The 8,137-nt window shown below is 42.5% G+C and overlaps 1 non-coding gene across 1 annotated transcript; it reads right to left on the reverse strand.

Annotated features, from left to right (window-relative positions):
- Positions 1-657: 657 nt before the first annotated feature.
- LOC145091090 (small nucleolar RNA R71) lies at positions 658-764 on the reverse strand. The gene has a single exon (XR_013701978.1). It is a non-coding gene; the product is annotated as a small nucleolar RNA R71 (small nucleolar RNA).
- Between the last annotated feature and the right edge of the window lie 7,373 nt (positions 765-8,137).

The following is an 8,137-nucleotide window of genomic DNA, read 5'->3' on the forward strand; positions in this document are numbered from 1 at the left end:
GAGTTCATGACCATAAGCTCAAACACACACTTGGTGCCACCACTGGAAGACCCCGAATTTGCACTTCACAAGAAAAAGACGCCCTTGCAAGAATTGAAGTCAGCCTTTTCTAGGAAGTCGGGAAAGAAGACAGGAGAGTCCAGCTCACCAGCGAAGCACAAGAGCAATCTTGAACATTTGGATCACACACCCGTGCAAACCGAGTCCGAAAGCGATACCGAGCCAGAATTTGAAGAACACACAAGTGAACCCGAGAACGAGCCAAGGAACGAGATGGCAGCGATTGAAGAAATGTCCATGGGAGCATACAAAAAGCGGATCCGAGATGATATGGGTCCTGGGTTAGTCCAACCCGCAATTCCTGCCACTGCCACATTCGAACTAAAGGGACACATATTGACAGCACTGAAGGACATCCCATTTTTCGGGAAGGATCATGAAGATGCTTTTAAGCATCTAGACGAAGTCAACGACATTGCTGATTACTTCAATGTCCCAAATGTCACCAGAAATACAGTCTTGCTTAGGATGCTTCCCATCACTTTCAAAGGAGCTGCTAAGGAATGGTTAAAAGTACTCCCACCAGGTACAATCACCACTTGGGCTCAAATGCGTGAGCAATTCCTGGACCAGTTCTGCCCGCCATCCAAGATAGCCAAACTCAAGAAGGCGATAGCCAACTTTGAGCAACAACCGGGGGAGTCACTATACGAAGCATGGGAGCGGTACAAGGGCTTACTCAGAAATTGCCCTCAACATGACCTAAATGTGCAGCAAGAGATGTCAATCTTTTATGATGGGGTCAATGTAATGACAAGACAACTCCTTGATTCTCAAGGACCGTTGAAAAAGAAAAATCCAAGGGAAGTCAAGGAGCTCATCGAAGAATTCGCGAAACACTCCCGCGAATACCATAACCCGAGGCAAGACGGAAGTAAAGGCGGTGGAGGGACCCAAACTGAAGAAATTGCAGCTGTCATGGCCATGCTAAATAACATGGATCGCCGGATAACACAACTGGACCAGTCGATACATGCCATAAGAGTGGGGTGCGAGCGATGCAGTGGTCCACACTTGACCAAGGACTGCAATATGGATGAGTCTGGGAACAGAAAAGCTCAAGTGTGCTACTCTAGTGGGGATAAGTTTGATGACGACTGGAGGAAACCAAAGAAGGAGTGGCTGCCATATGAAGAGTATAAAAAGCAAAAAGAAGAGAAGTATAGGCAGACAGGTTGAGGCTTTTACCAAAAGGAGCAGCCACCAATCGAGAAGAAACCCGACCTAGAGACCATTTTGATGAAGTTTATGGAGGCTTCGGAAAAGAGACATGATGCCACGGATTCCGCTATCATGGAACAACAAACATTGATGAAGAACCAGCAAGCATCCATCCATAACCTTGAAGTACAACTTGGTCAACTAGCCACTTTAGTCCATGAAAAATTGTCCCTGAAGAATCCCGAAGTAAAAGCCCAATCTCACGTAATGGCCATCGATACTGAAGAAGATACAATATCCGAGTTCCTGGAGGCGTTGGAAGAACAACCGCAGCAGCCCAAGAAATCAAGGATCGAAAATGGAAAGAATGCTGAACCAGGCTCGCCACAACGTGGCACGCCTCTGGCCACGACGTGGCGCAAGTCTGAGCAAAAATCTTTGGAGCCTATTCCAGATTATCATCCACCTATTCCATTTCCCACCCGTGCAGCACTTAGTCAACTGGAGAAGGAACATTTAGAGTTTGTGAAGCATGTGAAAGGGATTCCAATTAATACTCCCTTTGTTGAGTCCTTATCCAAAGCTTCCAAGAACCAGAAATTAATGCAAGACTTGATAGATACGCGAAGGCAATTAAAGAAACAGTCTACAGTGATTCTTAGTGAGCAAATTTCAAAAGTTGTGTTGGGAGAAACACTAGAAAAGATGGGGGATCCTGGACGCCTCACTCTTCCATGCGAGTTTGGGAATAAAATGAAGGTTAATGCTTTAGCCGATTCCGGGGCTAGCATTAATCTAATGCCTTTTTCAGTTTATCAAAAATTGGAGATTCAGAAGATGAAGGCTACAAAGATGAAGATTCACATGGCGAACCGTTCGGTGACACAACCCTGAGGCATAGTGGAGGATATTTTGGTGAAAATCGGAAAATTTGTTTTTCCAATAGATTTTGTAGTCTTGGACATGAAAGAAGACACGGATGTTCCGATAATCCTTGGTCGGCCATTTCTTAACACTGTTGGTGCCCTGGTTGATATCCGCGAGTCCAAGCTCACTTTGAGGGTTGGAGATGAACAAGAAGTCTTCGGGATAAGAAATGACTTTCAAGAAGATAAAGAAGAGGTGTTCACGATTAATGAGGAGAATGAACTAGAAGAGTTGGAAAAGCTTATGGAAGAAGAGATAAAGGTAGTTCATCAAGCCAAGAGGACAAAACCCAGGGCATGTGTTCCGTATTTGATTGAAGTCATAGCTTACAAGAACCCACCTTCTTGGGTGAGCAAAGAGGACGAGGAAATGACAAGTGATGAAGAGGAAGTCACTTCAAAAGAAACAAGGCCGGAGGTGAAAGAAGAGGGGAACGCTATGGAGAGCAAGGAACACACAAAGGGCACAAAACGAAAGCATGAAGAAGATGGAAAAACTAAAAAAGAAAATTCAAAGAAGGCGTATAAAAGGAGAGTTCAAGCTTATAAACGGTGGTTCAAGGAACAAAAGATCCTGGTGGTAGACTCTTCCGAAGAATCAACGTAGAAGGCACGGAGTCCAGCTCAAGACTCCAAGAAAAAAAGAAGCGCTTCTCGGGAGGCAACCCGAGTTTGGTTTGCAATTTTTTCTATCTTTTTATTTTCTTTTTAATTAGGAAAGACATCAATTCATCATCTAAAAACCGGTAATAAGCAGAGAAATAGTTGTAGGGGACTTTAAATAATGAAATATTTGCAAATAAATTAGTTAATTAGATGAATATTATTAAAATTTGGCATCTGACAGCTCTCACGACGTGGGCATAGCCAGCCACGTCGTGGGCTTAATTATAATTCGCGATCTGAGGAAATTTAAGGTCCACGACGTGGGCAAAGCCCGCCACGTCGTGGCCTTTAAAAATCAGGGGGGGGACCAATCGCTTAAAACCCTTTGACCGAGAAACCCCTTTTCCCCCACTTGGAAGACTGCCGCACTCACGGGAACATCACGACCCTACTGCCAATTTCTTATTATACTTCTAAATTCGTTGCAAGATCTTGCTAATTACTCCATTTGGTACGTGTTTTACTTATTATTTTGCAATTATTTCTTCCAATTTCAAGTTGTCGTGATTAGGGTTTGAATGATTCATGAAATTGGTTGAATCTAGTGTCCGATTTTAGTTTCCATGTTATTTAAAAGTCCATAGGAACAAACCCCAAGAATTATTTTTATGGAAATCGCACGTAAACATGTCCGATTCAGCATCTGGGTTCGACAAGCTCCACGACGTGGCGCAGCCTGGCCATGTCGTGACTTCTGGCAGGCCCTTATATATGTTTTAATGTGTTATTTGTTTGCTGCTTTGCTTTGCTCTTGTTTGCAGAAATGGGACCACGACGAGCTGTCCAGCAGGAAGAGGGCCCGATAGATGTAGCAAGCATACATCCTCTATATCAATTCCCTCAAAACATTCCCCGACCGTTGCTAACAACCTACGAGAATCGACTTGGATGGTTATACAATAGGGAGTTTGCAATAGCCCCAATTATTGATTGGGGATGGCTGGGTAGAGTGGGAATGGTAGTGGAGCTGGAACGTTATTGGTCGAAGACTTATGTTGGAGATCAATTTTCGTTCACTTGTCACGGGTGGAGGAATCTATTCGCCATTCAAGAACCCGTGTTCCGGGAATTGTCGGTAGAATTTTTTTTCTACCGTTTGTTTTGAAGAGCGCACCCTTGATGTCACCTACAATAGGGCACTTGTGTTTCGTCTTGGAGGTGTATATCGTGAGTGTAGTCTTCGGGAGTTTGCTTGGCGTATGGGGCTCTATACGGAAGTGGAGACGCAATCTCCATTTTTTATTCCTTTCTTGCTTGGATGTGTGCGGGATTTTACTTCGGGTACTTTGGATGTGCAGTTTTGGCGGGGCATTTCTAACCATGAGTACAACACTCGTGACTCGAGTGAATCACAAATACGGAATCCTGTGTTTCGATTTTTGCACCGCCTTATCACGTTTTCAATCAATCACAAGCATCATGGTGATAAGGTCCCCATCCAGAATCTATTTTATTTATGGACACTTATTACCCCGGGGGTTTGTTGTGATCTGCCTTATATGTTGGCAAGGTTTATGGGGAAGAAAGCGGCCAATTCTAGGCCTGGGAGCCCGATTACTGGGGGGGCATTTGGTTACTCGCCTGGCTAGGTCATATCAAATTTTGACCCCTGACTTTGTGAGGAATCTCACTCGATTCCCGGACACAGACTTGACCATTCAAGTCTTGGGTGTGATGCGCGCGGTGGTGAATATCGGGGGTCGCTTTGTTATACCACTGATCGATGACGAACAGGAGGAAGTGCAGCCGGGACAGCAGCCACCAGCCAGGCCGAGGTGTCGGAATGTGCGGGCTAGAGGGGAGGTCGAACGAGAGCGTGCTGCTTCGCAGTATGTGCAAGGAGTGCCCACCGACCCTTTTCAGAGTCGGGTGGGAACATATTTGGATAATCTACGAGGTCATGCTATTTACCATACCCAGCTTACTGAGGGTATCTATTCACATTTGGGTGTGACCCGACCACCTTCTATGCCACCACAATATCCCTATTTTCCGACATGGGAGGAGCTATGGCGTCCACAAGAGGATGGAGCAGGGCCGAGTGGAGCACAAGATCAAGATGATGATTGATTTTATTTCTTTTGTTCTGTTTTTGAGTAGTTTTTTTTATGTTAATTTTAGTGTGTGATGTAAAACTTTATTAAGACTATTATGTTACTTTATTTTTCTTTTGGGTTGATCTAATTTTTTAGATTAGCGTTGGAATTCTAAGGAGCATAGAATGTTAACTTTCGAGTCGTGTTTGTCTAGTCAAAGAAGCTAAGAGTCGTGAGTCGAAACCACAATTCAAGATAAGTGTGGGGTCTATTAGGAGAGAGGTTATAGTTGGGAAATATATTTGCATAGAAGCGTCGGCAACCAGTTAGCCATTGGTCAAAGCTGCTAGAGTAAATAAAGCAAACAACTCATTTTCTGCTGAGGTTCAGTTTCCACGACATGGACTTCTTGTGCCACGTCGTGGCGCTCTTGCAATTTATAGTAGTTTAGTTTTTGATGTTTGTGGTTTCAACCCATATCACGACGAGATCCAGTTTATCATTGCCACATTTTTCCTTACAAATACACACTTTGACGAATTGACGTTTCGAGTTCGGTTCGTGGTTTATTTACGTATTCAACCAGTTTTCCAACGAGTTTCGATTTTTGGAAGTCCAATTGTACTTTGTCCACGCTTTTGGAGATGCTCACGCCACTATCCCAGGGGAGTCTGTTCCTTTTTCTCCCTTGTCTTTAATTTTGATTTGTTTTATACATACAATGAGGGCATTGTATGAAATAAGTGTGGGGTAGGGGTAGAAAAAGTAAATTACTAGAAAATTTGGAAAATTAAAATTAATTGAATCTAGTACTAATAATTTGAGCTATAATTGCTAGTATTATGCAGGATGATCCGATGAGAACTCAAATGTTTAGTTGAGCCAATATACGTTATAGTGCATTTGTGGCCTCCCTTATTTTAGTGAAATCATGGAACAAAAACATAACCCCGCTTGGTCTGAGGGATGCAATAGGTTTAGCAGCCTAAACCTGAAATGTATCCAGGAAAATTATTATCATTAACCAATAAAGGTTGAGGTTGAGCGCCTCTGCTTAAGCATGTAGGGTTTTGAGTGGAAAAAAAATGAGTTACATGTGAAAAAAAAAGAGAGAGAATTACGAAAAAGTTTGAAAGAATTTTGGAGCAAATAAAGTGAAGATCAAAAGATCAAAATTCTGAAGAAATCCAAAAAGTTGAAGATACCCAATAAAATCAAACAAAGGTGGTGAATTCAAAGAAACTAAAGATCAAATATCAAAGAAATGAAGAATTCAAATAGAGCTCCATAGTGGTATCGAAAAATTATAATTCTAGTTTATGTACGCTTAGGTTGCTCAACTAAAAATACCTTGAGGTTGGGAGGTTTTCTGCGGATGGATTCGGAGGGTTGCATAAAATGAGCATTGTTCGGAAAAAGTGGGTGAGTGTTTATGAAGATTGTGAGTATTTAAAGTATGGGGGGTACTTTAGGAGAATTTTAGACACAAATGCATGCGTTGAGGTTTTGGCATAATGGCTGAACTAGAGTCGGATTGTTCTGTGTAGTTTTAGTAATTAAGAATTAAGTTGAAATTTGCTTGAGGGCAAGCAAAGCCTAAGTGTGGGGTATTTTGATATTGCCATATTTACACTTATTTTTAGGCAGTATTTAAGTACATTTTTATTAATAAATTGATAATATGTTTAGAATAATGATACTTATGAGTTTAAATTGTTATCTTCAGTCAATACAAAGGATTTTCGAAGAAAGGGACCAAAGGTGACAAAATGGGGAACATGGGAGGCTTGGAAGACAAGAAAATAATAAATTCACGATAAGAGCTAAAATCACGACGTGGCGATGAAGCCCACGACGTGGCATGGGTGTTCCAGAAGATAAGCATCGCGACGCGGAGGATTTCCTTGAAGAATACGGATTTCTTGAAGCCCACGACGTGGCGAGATCTGGCCACGACGTGGCGCGAGTTTTTAAGGCTTATATAAGTTATCCTGATTATTACGAAAGGAGGGACTTTTGGCAAAAGAAAAAGAGTTCCAGAAGACGAATAAGAACGAAAGAAAGGCTCTGGAAGAGGGTTTTCAACACCAAAAGAAGTAAAGGTTATTTTTAGAACATGTCTTTCATTAGTTTTAGCTGTGTTAGTTTAATTACTATGATGAGCAGCTGAATCTAGCTACTCTTGTTTAGCTAGATGAAGCTTTGAACTTATGAATAGTTATATGATTATGGATTAAGCTTAGTTGGTGAAAATTTGCTTGTGTTTGATTTGTATGACCTAGCATGTTAATATTTGTTTATCTAATTGTTTAATTACATGTTCTGTGTAGCTTAGTGACCATTAAACTGCATGAACCTGTTTACCTAATAATTTAGTGAACATTGAATTGTTAGAGCTAGGATTGACCAATCTTAGTTAATAATTAGAATAAATAAAGTTTAGCTGTGTTAGAGAACAAAGAGAGATGTAGCATGGTTTGTTGAGAGGTGCCTAACCTGTCGTAGGGTTAAGGCCAAACATCAGAGACCGCATGGTAAGTTGTAGCCACTGAAAGTCCTAGAGTGGAAATGGGAACAGTTATCCATGGATTTTATCACCAAATTGCCGAGAACGGCGAGGGGTGTCGATTCAATTTGGGTGATAGTAGACCGCTTGACAAAGAGCGCTCACTTTCTCGCCATTAGTGAGAGTTCTTTTGCGGAGAAGTTAGCAGAGATATGTGTGAGAGAGGTGGTATCGCGGCATGGGGTGCCGATCTCGATTGTGTCAGATCGAGATGTGTGTTTCACTTCCAGATTTTGGAAGAAATTCCATGAGGAGTTGGGTACGAGGTTGCATTTTAGTACCGCATACCACCCATAGACTGACGCTCAGAGCGAACAGACGATTCAGACGCTCGAGGACATGCTCCGAGCATGTGTGTTGGATTTTGGCGGAAGTTGGGACACGTATTTTCCCTTAGCAGAGTTCTCCTACAACAACAACCATCATTCGAGCATTGGTATGCTGCCCTTTGAGCTGTTGTATGGGAGGAGGTGTCGGACTCCCATTTGTTAAGGAGAGGTAGGGCAACGAGTGATGGGTAGCACGGAGATTGTGCTTTAGACAACATAGCAGATACAGTAGGTCAGGCAGAGATTGTTGACCGCTCAGAGTCGCCAGAAGCGTTATGCGGATAGGCGACGATTCAAGCTTAAGTTCCAGGTCGGTGATTATGTTCTCCTGAAGGTATCTCCTTGTAAAGGAGTGATTCGATTCAGGAAGAGGGGCAAGCTAGGGCCCCGATA

Source organism: Lactuca serriola, chromosome 2 (assembly GCF_051521515.1).
Source record: "Lactuca serriola cultivar US96UC23 chromosome 2, Lser_US96UC23_V15, whole genome shotgun sequence".
In the NCBI taxonomy this organism is placed as follows: Eukaryota; Viridiplantae; Streptophyta; class Magnoliopsida; order Asterales; family Asteraceae; genus Lactuca; species Lactuca serriola.